The sequence below is a fragment of the Pleurodeles waltl genome, chromosome 11 (genome assembly GCF_031143425.1).
Source record: "Pleurodeles waltl isolate 20211129_DDA chromosome 11, aPleWal1.hap1.20221129, whole genome shotgun sequence".
Taxonomy (NCBI): domain Eukaryota; kingdom Metazoa; phylum Chordata; class Amphibia; order Caudata; family Salamandridae; genus Pleurodeles; species Pleurodeles waltl.
Genome location: NC_090450.1, coordinates 498578237 through 498590976, shown reverse-complemented (window position 1 = coordinate 498590976; position 12740 = coordinate 498578237).

Here is a 12740-nt window from a genome sequence, read left to right as displayed (position 1 = left end):
TTAAAAGGTCCCTGGAATGGTAATATGTGTACCCAGATATTCCCTCCTCTACACACACACAGACTAACAATAGTAATCCAGTGTGCTTCACCCTTTCGTATGGTATGTCATAGTCATAGTACATCTGTCTGCATTGACGTCAGGTCAAATAATGCACTGGCTTGTAGTCTCTAAGCCCTGTTATCACCTGTAGATTGCTTCCCATGTGAAAGGTACTGTTGGCCATTTGAACTCATATCTCACCTACAGGACTTGTGAGAAACTAATGCAGCACACATCTGTGAGCACCTCCATGCAGACCACCCATTTGAACATGCACTGCCCTTGCAGATGTTTGTAACAGCATAGAAGCTGCCATTTTGTCGATTACACTGTTATGCATTGCTAGAAAAATAAGCCATGTAACACAGCCCTTGGGTTTATGTGTCACCTTCCAAAACACAGGACAAACACAGTTTTCCATGTCAACTGTCTTGTTCTTCCTCCGACCAGTCTTAGTCAGACCACTGAGTATATACCTTGTGAAATTGCTGGATCTTGATTGACCCTGAATCCTGTCAGCCTGATTGGCACCTGTCTGTGTGTTACCCTAAAGGTTCCTTGTGGCTACTTATGTAGCATACTTGCTTTCCCAACCCTCATATTCCTCCGGGGGTATTTTGTCAGATGCTTCATCAATGCATACTCAAATACATTGTATAGCACAATCTGCTTTTTTATTGTACCATAATTGGGAACTTGTCTCCAAATACCCAAATCCTGGCCTATCCCTTGTCTGGGTCTTATATATGCATGAGCGACAAAGTGTGACAGTGTACCAGGGCCATATGCAGGGATTGTTTATGGTGCCCCCAGCAGAACCAGCAACCTCTGATAATGTGCATGAAAAGCCCACATATGTTAGGACCCTGACAGTTTGCACGCTAATCGCGTTGCTCACAACATATTGATGGGCTGTGTGTGCTAAATAGCTGCAAGATTAATCAACACAGAGGCTATTATGTTCCCAGATGCAGTGGGAACTTTACAGGCCAACCTGTGTACAAATGTTGTAATGACACCTGCCAGAACATGACTCCTGAGATATGATCTCACTCAGCACACCAAGGTTGCCCTGTTGACAGTCTCATAACACGTCTGCAGTAGGTTCTTATGTCCTCATTGGCTTTACTTCCATTGATCTCCGAAGGATACTCAGTAGACACAGGAATAGCCGCCACTGACTCATGATGAGACCTGGACGTAACTGTGACAACATAGACCCCTAAAAATATACAGGATCAACATTGGACCACACACATGAACCAGACACCTCTGTGCAATTGATCACTGGAATATGTGGCCACGTGCTGCTTCGTCTGCTGGTCCACCACTGCCACAGGAGAGTTGTGGCTCAGTCATATGACCACAACTGTGGCGTGATATTACATTTGTGGTTCACCTTTGGCTTTCCGTGTCAATAACATGGTACCCACTTAGTCTGTACATGTGCCTGACTCACAGTGGGTTCACCAACAAGTGCTTAGGAAGCAGTATCCAAAATTCCAGGGCATGTGATGGGCAACTTTGGGACCATTGACATGAACAAGCGTCTGCCATCTATCCGGTGTATACTTTGTCATTTGTGGTGTTTACGTTACCCTAAAAACTAGGAAGTGCACACAGCAGATGTTGCTACATGTATGACTAACACATGTCCTCTCTCATTTCCACACTGACTTGCATCTGAGGGTTGGACACATTGACTTCACATTCATACAAGCATATTTGCAATGATGCATCTTGTGATGCACACACACTGGGTCAACAACTACATTAGTAGCCAATGCATACACATTGAGCCACAGGCATTGAGGTATTGTACTGATGTGCGTCACCTTGCTATCCTCTCCTAACGCCAAACATGCCCAATTTGTGCAAAACATATATGTAGGCCACCCGTTTGGCCATCTAGTGCGTCAGTCAAGAGTGAAAATCCTGTAAATGAAGTAGCGGTTCATGGTCCGCAGTAGTATGATGCCTCACATGTGCCCATACACCGTCATGACCAAAGTGGGTGCAATCAGCCTATCTCAGTTGTGTCACAAATGTAACATAACATTAAAATGGTAAAATGACCCAAACCCAGTTAATGCCCTGAAATTTTGACGCACACGTGTCAAAAAATGGCGCTTATGCCCGAAAAACACCATTGACTCTTCCACACTGTACCTCAGAAAAATGGTTAAGTGTTAAACTATTTCCAAACATATAGATGCGGCCTCATTTCTACTCCTGTGCATCGAAAAAATGACAACCAGACTGTATGCGTCAAAGTTTTTTGACGCATAACGATAAAAACGGCTGCCATTTTAGGTAGGAAGTGATGTAATAGGATATCCTGTATACAGATTATGTACAGTGAGTGTACTTTTACTTTCACTTTGCAGTCTGTGATACTTCCTGACTGTGTGGGTGTGTTGAGAGTTTTGTCTGGTCAAATTGTGCTTTTGTCTCCTGTGTGGTCCATTTCTTGTCATTTTGTGAATAAAAAATTGTTGTTGTATCCTGTCTGAGTGTTTTTTCTGTACAATTGTGTTGTATAGTATTGTGTTTGTTTTGTTGGGAGTTGTGGGTAGTGTTAGTTTGGGTCTAGTTGGACTGTTTTAGTTGTTTAGTTTAGGTTTTTCCTATTCTAATTTCCCCCTATTCTCCTTTGTTCCCCTTTATCCCCTATTTATCTTTTGCTGCTAGGATGTTGGGATAGCTCGTCTTGGCAAGATGGGTGAGGAGGAGCTGGGTGGTTTTATATGGCTGGTGTGCCATTTCCTACCCCTTATGACTGAGGCAGGTGGGCGGGTGATACAGGGGTATCACACTAAGGCACGGAGGCTCCGGTGGGCAAAGGTCTTGCATCACCTGCAACCCGTTCATCGGACACCAAGGAATGACCACCAGCTGAAGCACCGCTGGGCTGACCTTATCTCCAGGGAGCAAGATCTGCTGGACCACCTGGAGATTGTGATTGGTGGCCCTGTTGGTGAGTACAAATCATGGAAATGTGCACGATTAAATGCTCTGTAGTGACATCAGATGATTTGTACAATATCTGCCGACAATGTTGTTGAGTGTGTGGAATGCTTCAGAAACATACAGGGTCATTTATATAATATGTCAAGGACCACAATTGCTAGCTGTTAGGAAGCAAGAGCTCTGCAAACTTACTGAATACTTTAGCTTTATGTAAGTTGGGACCGCCTTTGTGTCAAACAGCAACACATATCAGGAGCCAATTATGTATAGCTATAGGTCACATTTGCCTGTGAGGTATAGAAATTGCCAATTCATTACCAACATTTGTTGACGCAACAGCTAGACTGACTTTTGAAACACTACATGAGGCTGAAAATGAGTGCAGGCTTCACGTCAATTGATGATAGTAATGTGGCCCAAACATATGTCTCATGTGTGTATGGTGAGTGTGTAAGGAAAGCGATCACGGAAATTCCCAAAATCTTAGGGATTATTGTGGCCCTTCTTCATTTCGGATATATGTCAGATCTGGATTTGGACACATAGAGAACAAGTTCTAGCTGCCCTCAGCTAACATCTTAGACTGGTATTTGGTGTTTCTTGTTCCACCTTTCGTTTCGGGATGGCTGGCCAAAGGTATGAACATGGGTTCATATCTCTATGGTTGGTGCAACTCATCATAGCTGGGCCACATCAAATGAAGAAACTCCTGTGTGTTGAACACATAGCAAGGTGTGATGCGCTGGCCAATCTTTTGTTTTGTTCCATGAGTGGAATTCCATTTTATCACCATCTTTGAGTTGGCCAATCCTTATCCTATTGTCTTATTTAGGGATTCTAGGTCAGTCCTGTAGGCCCCGCAATGTGAATGGGGATGAGTCATGTGGATAACACTTGCATCAGAAAGAGTCGCACTGGACCTAATTTGTGATTTAGTCAGCCTGTCACACCCACATTCTCCCAGAATGGGGCTGCTAAATGCTTACCCACAGACTTCTGCTTCCCAATTCACTTATGTACTGATTAAACTGTAGGTTGAACTTCCTAGCAGCATGTAGCTCCATATGTAGTGCTACGAGTATGTGACACTTGAGTGCAATGGCCTAGGTGCGCATGCAACTCATGGCCAGGGATGTTCTTGCATCTCTGTGTTTGTTGTAAGTCATTGCTTACTGGTAGTATATGATGTGGACAAAGGTCTGCATTTCCAGACATGTGTGGCGCTGGGATTGGTCAAGGGTTTGCTGTCTCCTATTTGGAGATACTCCTTACCTGTGGTGTGTGTGTTGAGCCAAACACATGCCCAGCTTTCCTAAGCTTCCTGGGTGTCCTTGTTGTTTGAAATTGTTAGTTGTTAGTCCACCACTCCACCCTCAAACACAGGCATGGGTTTGTGAATAGTGTACCTAGGACTGATGATACAAGTTTGGTACACAGACATGTAAATCAGTTAATCTTTTGTCTGAACCTAGTATACACACTCATTTTTCCCACATGAGTACTATACTAGCAAGTCGATTTACAACTTGCAGATCATGTGGCCCTAGATTTCATCCCGTACAATGACATTTGTAGCCCTGGCATTGGCGGAGGATGTGCTGTATGATTGTTAGCTGACAACGGGCAGAACTATGATGCCAAAATCATGCCAGTTGTTACCCATCTTGTAGGGTTTGGATGTGCTATGTGTGATAGAACCTTTGTAGCCTGGCTTGCATTGTACTTCCTCAGGGACAATCAATGATCTGTATGATGATATGAGCTGTTTTGTCTGATTTACTTCTTGTGCCATTTCACACAATGCAGTTGCTAATTTTAGTTTTTCTGTTTGTCTTCACAGCTGCAAATATGACACCCATCCAGGTCAGGTAGTTTCAATGGCGGGCAATGAGGTATCAGCACATACTTCAGGTAGAGTCTAGGTACCGACAAATGGCCTCCAGATACCAGCACGAACGGGCCTCCGGAGCCTGGAGGGCATTCCCACAAGGCGGCCCTTCTTTGCTCACCACAGCCACCCCTAGCACCACCACCATTACCACCCAGTTGGCACCACCAGCAGCTGGGACCGTTGTGGCAACCACCTCAGCAATTGCTCCAGGCCCTAGCACAGCACCACCTGCAGGGCAGCCCACAGCCATAGACACTACACGGCCCCACACTTCCTCGGCTGGCACCCAGACCACCCTAGCTGTAGCTATTGACGCTGCTGCTTTTGTACAGATGCAGCGAAAATTGGACCGTGTCCTGCATAAAATGAGTCGACTGTGGCAGGAGGTGCGACAAGTAAACCAGCGGGTGCGGTCAATCAAGAGGACCCTCCGGAGGGCCAACCTGTAGCAGTGTTGACGGACATGATTCCCTCCCCTCCCTCCTCTTTCTTGATTCTTATACTGTACTTTGTGGGTTTAGGGGGCTAAGTGTTAGGTTAGTATAGAATGTTAGTTTAGTTAGTGTTAGTGGGTGGGGGGTCCTAAATATTTCTACTGTTTCTTTTTGAGTGTGTGGCAATGTTGGGGTTCTTGTGTGTTTAAAAAAATAAATTCAAAATAATAATAATAATAAAATAAATATATATATATATTTGTTTAGTATAGGATAGTATGCGTTTAGGTTAGTATCTGTTGCCCTCCATGTGTCCCGTCTCATGAGGGGGGGGGGGGATTGATGTTTAGAACGTTTTGTTAAATGTGATAAGTAAGGTTAGCTTAGGTTAGTTAGGGACAGTTGTGGGTAATGAGTAGTTAGGGTAGATTAGGGTAGGTAAGGCTTTTCCCTGAGTTTTCACTTCTGTTTTTACTGTTGAATAAATATGTAGTAAACTCTTTACAGTATGTGTGACATGCTTGTAGATCAGGGCCTTGGCATGAGTGTACAGTATTTCTTTTGTATTTCATTTTGTGTCCTATGCTGCAAACAAATCCCAAATGAGCTGTAACATTGGCAGCTACCCCAAAGCTACCTTACTAAGATTAGACCATTCATTGCAAACACCAATCACAGTTACTATGGATCCCAAAGTGTTTTTTTCATTAAGTATGTTTTCAATGTCACATACAGTGCTTCCAGATTTATGATTGGGGACACTGTGTTATGTCTGACTGCAGTCTGATGTCCAAGGAAACCCTTATAAGTGAGTGGTAGTAAGCTCTCTTGTAGTATAGTGTACACGACTCACATAGATCATTTGTTACACTGTTCAGCATGATTACTTATTTGGATGTAAACTCATACACCTCCATTCATGCAGTTGGTGACTGTTCACTTAGATTTGTTTGGCAATGTTACATGTGTTAGTTTTGCATGGAGGCAACATTTTGAAGCCACTATTTTATGGTTTAGATATCCCTTGAGGAAGCATTATTCTGTCCAACACAGCATTATGGTATATAGTTTCTCTTTTCATCAGATATTACCCTCAGGAAGGGCAGAGTATGGTAGAAGCCAGGCCACTGTGCATAGTTATCAGCCTACATTATTTCTGGACAGTTGTATTGACAAGCTATGTAATTTGACAGGAGGCAAAATTCAGTGGTTTACTGCACGGTTGATGTGTCACATTACACAGAGACAAAGTGGTTGTGTAAGTGCTATTTATTGAAAAGTGCTGTAGTGCTATATGTACCTTGTCCATGTTTGTGAGTCCATTATAGTGACATCTTCCATTTTGATCCTACACAAGTGCTAAGGGACAATTCATTGGACATGCTGGGGTGAAGTGTCAGACAGTGCAGAGGGACAGGATTTGCCAATGAGTTAGTGAGAGACAATCACAAGGCAGGCTGACAAGATAGACAGTGGTTTGCAGAACAGTGCTTGAGTACAGTTGTTGCAAGATTGGCATGCTACGAAGCGCAGGACCTTGGTAATAGGTGGCCATGTGGCAGGGACTAGTGCTACCGGGTACTTTTACGCGTGAAGGTGATCTGTTCCATGTCTTAATCTTCTGATATGTGTGTTGCCTCCTCTGTCCTTGGTGGTGGTGGTTGTGAAGGGGCAACACACACCTCAGTGTGTGTAGACGTGGAGTCAGACATTCCGGTAGCTGCTACCTGTGGGGGTCTTAAGGGCAGTACTGCTGCAAGGAGGATCTGCTGGTTCTTAAGAATAGCAGCCACATCACGATGGTAGGCAGCCAGGTAGGCCCTGAGGGGGTCATGATTGCATTTGTGCATGTAGTGGAAGGTTTGGGGTGCGAGGTGTTGTGGCAACTCACTTACTGCAGTGGTGAATTCCTTTACAGTTTGTTGTAGTCCTTGCAGGATGGATGTTAGCTCTTGCATGGCTGCTGCCTGATCTGCAGATGACATCATGCACGAACGCATCCCCTCAAGGTTGGCTGCCATATTTTGCATCCCCACCGCACCTCCTTGGCCAGCTCCCGCTGTACTCCGACTACAGTTCTCTCAAAGCTGGTGCCTGTGTCATCTGAGTCCTCAGCTGTATTGGAGCTGGCAGGTCTTACAATTGGGGTGGTGGGTCCTCTGTGATGGCTGCTTGTTCTGTGCTCCTCCTTGTGACTGAAGGTGGGGTCTGGAGGGTCCCAAGGACATCTTGGAGGGTCTTGTGGCTGATGTTTGTCAGCTCGTTATCCATGTCATCAGCGTAGTCCTGGACAGGCATATCCGCAGGAGATCCATCGTCCTCTGCAATGAAATAGGGTACAATTAGTGTGTCTGTGTTGTGGCATTTGTGATGTGACATGCCTGCCTTGTGATGATTTCACATTGTGATCTTGGTTCCTGTTCATTGATCCAGACTTTCAGATGGGCATTCTCCCAGGCCTATGCCCCACCTGCATGTCACATGTATTGTGGTCAGTTATTTGACTTGTCAGCATCACATCCTCTAGGTGTTGGTTTTGGCCAAATAGTGAATTGCCACCTTCTTGTCCTACTCAACCTTCTGTCTACTTCCATTCTCATGGTGAGACCTTTCACTGGCTGTGGGTGCTCTGATGGCACTAGCAGCACACTTAACAATCTGGACCTGCCCCAGTCTCTGATCTTTCACATCCACTTATATGTAGTTGAAATATAGCGTATACTATGCATAGCATTGTTATGGCACGATATGGATGTCAGCATTGGTAATGTGTACAGCTGATGTAGGGGAATGTGTGGTACATTGGATTGCCCTGATAGTCGTAGCAGTGTCCTATTTCCTCCTCTTACTGTGCAGGTGTATTTCAGTGACCAGTTACATTTGTCCTCCCCCTCAATGCTGTTGTCTGAGCAGTATGACATTTGGGATGTTGCATTGTGACCCAGGCACAGGATGGACCCTGACATATGCAGCATGGGTGTGACATTAGTGCTGTGTAGCTCCTAATGTTGATGACATTGGCTGATGTTTGAGGCCACTATGGGCATTCACATTTGACAGGACTGGAACATTTGTCTTGTTTCAGTGGATTGTTAACGTTGTCATCCTAAACCCTCTAATTTAGGTGTGTATGATCCATGGGGACGTTACTGCCATTGGCTACTTGAGCTGCACACACAGCGGAGGTTGTAGTGGCAACTGTTGTCAATGTTACATTCCAGTTGTCGGTATGGCTAGAGGTTGTTAATTGGGCCCTAGTTAATGTAGGGGGTATGGTGGCTGATGTGTGACGGGATGTCAGTTTGACGTTGTGCCCTTCCCTCCTGGCGTGGCTTTACCTTTGCTACATCGTTGGCATGGCAGCATAACCCCATGGAAATGTTGTTGGTGTTGTGTTATGGTGTGCCCCAGCTTTTCTCTGTGCAGGCCATGCCCCGGTGCCGTACCCCTTTATCCATGCCACTCCATGTATATGATGACTTACATGCATTGTGTAGTCGGTATTCCTCCCCACCCAGTTGCAGTTAACATTAGTGCATTTTAGTTTCCCATGGGACTTACCCTGCATGTGCATTGTCTCCTGGTAGTCTGCGCTGTCCTGTCCTTGAATCCCTGTGACAATCTCCTCAGGGATGATGGCTGCGACCATCTCCTCCATGTGGTCCAGGGGCTCCTGGCGTGCTGGACTCCCACCTCCAATCTGCAGTGCTGCCTTGCTGTTCCTTGCCATTTTTTCCTTGGTCCTGCGCTTGCAGTCACGCCAGCGTTTCTTGCACTCAATGACTGTTCTGCGTACTTCTGCCACACTGTTAATCTTGTCAACAATTTATTGCCATATTGCCTCTCTCCTACTGATTGGCAACTTTGAGGTGACAAACAGTTGGTGCTGGTGTTCCGTCACCTCTTTTACCATTATTTCCTGCTCCTCTGCACTGAAGCAACATTTTCTTTTCTTCTTCTCCCTGTCCTGGTTCTTGTGTGGGTCCTCCTGGCTGGTTCCTGATCTGTTGTCATCGTCCTGGGGTCTGTACAGGCATCTGGAATCCATTTTGTCTCTCCTATGCTGAAATGGCTGTGTTTGCAGGGAATTCTGATGCTATTGTGTCAAAAAACGCAGCATATCCGGTATGCAGTGTCGTAAATCGGCTCACAGTCATTTCCGCCGCGTTAACGTCATTTACGACGTGACGCTGCGCTGTGTGTCAAACAAAATGACTTACACCTGTGGTTTGTGCTGCTGTGCGTCAAAGTATAAATTTGACGCCCGCATGGCGCACAGTAATGGCATTAGCCGGCGGTAATATTTTTGACGCAAAACTGCGTCTGCGCAGTTTTGCGTCAAAAAGTATAAATATGGGCCATAGTCCTTAGAGTTCCTAGTAAGTTATATATAAACTGCTAACGGCAGGAATCTTAATAATAATAATGCGTCAATTCCTTTTCTAGTGGCACGAGTAAAGTATAATCTAAGTTTCTTTTCTTTGAAGTGTTCAATATTTATAAAGCTTGCAGCAGTTATCTTACCTGAAGATGTTAGTGCCAAGCAGAAGTGACAAGTCAGAGTGGTGGTGTCTGATGTCTCTTTTTTCTGTACCATCACACACCCCTTTCTCCATGCCCACCACTGGCCCTCATATTCTCATTGCTTGCAGTCATTGATGGAGCTGGCTAGAAACAGGAGAGTTTGTTGGTTCTGGTGGGTCCAGAGTTCAAGGCCAGTGCTTTCTGACACGCACTCTTAAAAAAGGGCAAATATTTATAATATGACAACATCTCTAGTATCTTCTTAGTTGATTGAACTTTGCAGATCTGTGGCTTATGGACATTTGGAATGCAGTATGTGGGACCTTTCCCCAAATCTTAGTTTTCTGTTTTAAATCTTTGCACATGCAACTTTGAGTAAGGTACATGGAATTCAAGAAGAAAGAAGAGAGGATCTTCAGTTGTAATGTCCTCATCAACACCTCTCTATGGCTTAGTGTCATATATATAAATCAGGAGATGCAAAGGAAACTTAGGGCCTGATTTAGAGTTGGCAGATGGGGTAACTCCCTCAGAAATGTGACGGATATCCTGTTCGCCATGTTCCGATTCCATAATATCTCATTGAAATTTAAATTTGGCAGATGGGATATCCGTCAAGTTTGTGACGGAGTAACCCGTCCCCCAAACTCTAAATCAGTCCCTTAGTTCGATTGGATAGAAACCTACAGCCAACCTAAACAATTGGCATTACAGTAGACAGTTACTGTGTAAAATAGGTCAAATGTATGATTAGGTGGAGGGATCATGAATTATTGATAATGTACCGAAATGTTATTTTTGTTCATATTTAGCAGGCTGTGTTTAGCAAAAAACTGTCTGTATTGCATTCAACTTTTCTAGCTAAAAGCTACGCAGCTCTACTTGACATTCAAACATGTATTTAAAATACAGGTGGCACTTTTTAGACATTGTGCACCCAAAGGTCAAACGTATATCCATGTAATTGCTTAGTTATTTACCCTGTAGGTTGTAAAGAGCTACTTAGCAGCATGTGTCAGTCTGTGAGTACCTTAGGGTGGGGATGAAAAATGGCATTAGCTGACCAGAACAAGTGATTGCAGGAAATGTTACAAAACGTCCAGCTGAAGGTTACAATTTGCTTTTAGGAAGCCATCTAATTATTTATATATAATCAATCTGAAACCCAAGATGTTTGACAAGCACATGTTTATAGCACTTGGTCGGAATGGCAGCGACACAATGTCCTTTTTTAGGCAACTGGCCAGTAGGGCAGTCTATAACCGTGAATATGCATTTGCCTGGCAGTCTGAAACATCCATGTCGATTATAGTAATAGGTTTACATGGAGAAGTATTTTTTCAAGCTCCTCATTACATTTGAGAAAGTAATTGTCATGTCTGAGTTAGCTGGCTGTTCCATAATGAGGAGCCCTAAGAGTGGAGAGATGTTTCACCAAATTTGGTGCATCTCGTGAGTATTGTGAGTTAAGGTATGCCAAAAAGTGAGTGATAGGGAGCACATAATTTTGCTAGGTATTTCGGCCAGTAACCATAAAGAGTCTTGTGAATGGGATAAGGGGTCTTTAAATGCAATTTTTCTTTCATCAGTGACCTATGAGTGACGTAGTATGATTCTGGCATCTCAGACCAAACAAGACACTTTTTGATAATGATTTCACCAGTTTCGAGTAACAGGTATTGAGTGATGTTCACAGTCTTTGCTTTAAGTTACAGGATAAACTCTAGGTCGGATGACTCAGTTGAGATATTATGTGACAGAAGAATGTAAAAGACGACTGGGAAACCACTGTTCCCTCGAGTTAAAGTCAAGTTGTAATGAGCATAGCATACCCTCCTTGCTCAGCACATTCACCACTAGAGTTTGCTGGCATGATGGGTAATGTAACTCTAGATTCAGGTGTCTCACTCGTGGGTTGAAAACAGTATAAACACGTAATCAAGTAGTTCTGAAATGCCTACTATCAAGTGATCTGCAATCAACCGGAAACCGTAAAGCTAGCTCGTTATTCTAGACTTAGACAAACACAAGCTAACCTACGAGGGGTGGGGCATGGTGCAATAACTAACACAGCAATTAGGATTTCTCTCCGTGTTTCTGCTCTCTGAGTACGGTGTTTTCTTCCAGTAACTTGATGTCTTGGCCCCTGATAAAGGACAAAAGTCAATGTAGTCAATTTAAAAAGTTCAAAGTCCCCCTCAATCTCTGTAAAACCTTTCTTTATGCTCAATTTCACTTTTAGATATGAAATTCAGCAATAATTATGAGGGAAATTATCACTCTTTCAACTTAAATGTTTTTTTCCACAACCTCATTTTTATTCCACTTACATCATGTTCATTTCAGTAGGCCTAACTTAGATCTTGGTGGAATCCATCCCACTTTTGGTGTTCTGGCATATAATCCATCTGCTGACAAGGCTCTATTTAGATGCTGCCAGAACTTTTGACGAAAGTCCATCAGTGAATGGCTGTCACCGCCAACATTTTCATTTGCGTCAAACGCACCACAGGCAAAAGCTGCTGGTGGCGAGACCACCACAGCCAGTTTTACCACTGGGCCAATCAAGATGTGCCTTCCCACCAACTTAACTGTGGCGAAACCTCTACACTTGAGGTGGCGGATTGGAAGGGATAGAAGCACGGAACATACCCTTTTCACTTCCCTTGCCAACATGAACCTGATCGCACAAGCTCTGCCTTTGCTGCTGATACTGGACCGTAAATCAAATCAACCCCGTCGTCCCTGGAACTGAAGATAAGTGACTATTTGACCTTTTACCATCGTTATTGTCTTTGTTCATTAGCGTTGGACTCATGTATTTTTAGAAACAACAACTTGCAAGCAATAGTACTGTGATGTGCAATGCATATGTGTAT